This window comes from Oryctolagus cuniculus, chromosome 15 (assembly GCF_051225735.1).
Source record: "Oryctolagus cuniculus isolate XC-2025 breed Fujian yellow rabbit chromosome 15, ASM5122573v1, whole genome shotgun sequence".
Taxonomy (NCBI): Eukaryota; Metazoa; Chordata; class Mammalia; order Lagomorpha; family Leporidae; genus Oryctolagus; species Oryctolagus cuniculus.
Genome location: NC_142881.1, coordinates 57,482,373 through 57,484,497, shown reverse-complemented (window position 1 = coordinate 57,484,497; position 2,125 = coordinate 57,482,373). Strand labels below are relative to the sequence as shown.

The following is a 2,125-nucleotide window of genomic DNA, read 5'->3' as shown; positions in this document are numbered from 1 at the left end:
ATTAAGGTGATGCTGGCTTCATGGAAAGAATTTGGGAGGATTCCCTCTTTTTTGATTGTTCTGAATACTTTGAGAAGAATTGGAGTTAGTTCTTCTTTAAATGTCTGGTAGAATTCAGCAGTGAATCCATCTGGTCCTGGGTTTTTCTTTGTTGGGAGAGCCTTTATTACTGATTAAATTTCTGACTCACTTATGGGTCTGTTTAGGTTTTCTGTGTCTTTATGGTTCAATTTAGGTAGGCTGTATGTGTCCAGGAATCTGTCCATTTCTGCTAGATTTCTATTTGTTGGCATACAACTCCTTGTAGTAATTTCTGATGACTGTTTTTATTTCTGTGGTGTCTGTTGTTAAATTCCCCTATTTAATGTCTGATTTTATTGACTTGGGTGATCTCTCTCCTTTTTTTGCTTAGATGGGCCAATGGTGTGTCAATTTTGTTTATTTTTTTCAAAAAAACAGCTCTTCATTTTGCTGATCTTTTTAAATTTTTTTGATTCATTTCTTTGATATCTTCTCTAATTATTCTCTTCTGCTATTAGTTTTTTTTTTTTGCTCTAGTTTTTATAGATTCTTGAGATGCATTGATAGCTCTTTATTTCCATTTTCTTGATGTCGGCACCTATTGCTAAAAACTTTCCTCTTAACACTGCTTTTGCTGTATCCCGTAAGTTTTGATATATTGTTTTGTTATATTCATTTGCTTTCAGAAAGTTTTTGATTGCTCTTTTGATTTCTTTTATGACCCACTGTTCCTTCAGGAGCATGTTATTTAGTCTCCATGTGCTTTCACATGCTCTCGGATTCCTGAGTTGCTAGTTTCCAGCTTCTTTCCATTGTGGCTGAAAAGATGCATGGTATGATTTCAATTCTTTTGAATTTGCTGAGACTTGCTTTATGGCCTAGTTTGTGCTCAAACCTAGAGAAAGTTCCATGCACTTCTGATAAGAATGTGTATTCTGCAACTGTAGGATGAAATGATCTATAGATATTTATTAGATCCATTTGGTCTAAAAATATGGAACACTTCATGAATATGCTTGTCATCCTTGAGCAGGCGCTATGCTAATCTTCTCTGTATCATTCCAATTTTTGTATATGTGCTGCCGAAGCAAGCACAAGTATATAATTATTATAGTCACATTCTCCTATTGAATTGATGCTTTAGTCATTACATAGTGCCCTTCTTTGTCTCTTTTATCAGTTTTTGTGTGAAAGTCTGTTTTGTCTGATATTAGGATATCTACACCTGATCTTTTTTTGGTTTCCATTATCATGGAATATCTTTTTCCATTCTTTCACCTTCAGCCTGTGGGTATCTTTTTGATGAGGTGTTTTCTTAAAAGCAGCAAATAGATGGGTCTTGATTTTTAATCCATTCAGGCAACCTGTATCTTTTAACTGTATGGGTATCTTTTAATTGTGTGTGTGTGTATGTGTGTGTGGTATACAGTTTGCTGTATGCTGATGTGTTACAGAGCATATAACTTTGGATTTTGCATACTTCATGACTTTATTTTAAAAATTGCATTTTCTGAGGCTGGTGTCATGGTATAACAGGTTAAATCACCTCCTACAACATCAGCATCCCATACGGTTGCTGGTTGAATTCTTGGCTGCTCCACTTCTGATCCTGCTGCCTGCTAATATGCCTGGGAAAACAGCAGAAGATGGCCCAAGTGTTTGGGCTCCTGTACCCATGTGGGAGATCTGGAAGTAGCTCCAGGCTTCTGGCTTCAATCTGACCCAGCCCTGGTTATTGTGGCCATTTGGGGAGTGAACCAGAGGATGGAAGATTTGTGTCTCTCTCTCTGGCTCTCCTCCTCTCTAACTGCATTTCAAATAAATTAAAAAAAAAACTTTTATAAAAAATAAATAGGAAGTTGTCAAGATGAATGCATTGAGGGGTAGGAGGGAAACAACAGAAGACTGATAAAAAGGAAAGTGAGAAGACATAAAAATAAATTTCACTTACATTCATACCTATCTTAGGAGTGAATTTCATTAATGCTCACGGCAGCCATTGTGACAGTGCTCACAATGCTAGGTTTTGTGGCAATTCCTTTACCTATCTGTATTAAGCCTTCCAACTATGATGTCAGGTATGATATTATTACCACAATCTTAT

The 2,125-nt window shown here is 36.3% G+C and overlaps 1 non-coding gene across 1 annotated transcript; it reads right to left on the bottom strand.

Moving 5' to 3' along the window:
• Positions 1–1,009: 1,009 nt before the first annotated feature.
• On the bottom strand, positions 1,010–1,116 carry LOC127484315 (U6 spliceosomal RNA). The gene has a single exon (XR_007911184.3). It is a non-coding gene; the product is annotated as a U6 spliceosomal RNA (small nuclear RNA).
• Between the last annotated feature and the right edge of the window lie 1,009 nt (positions 1,117–2,125).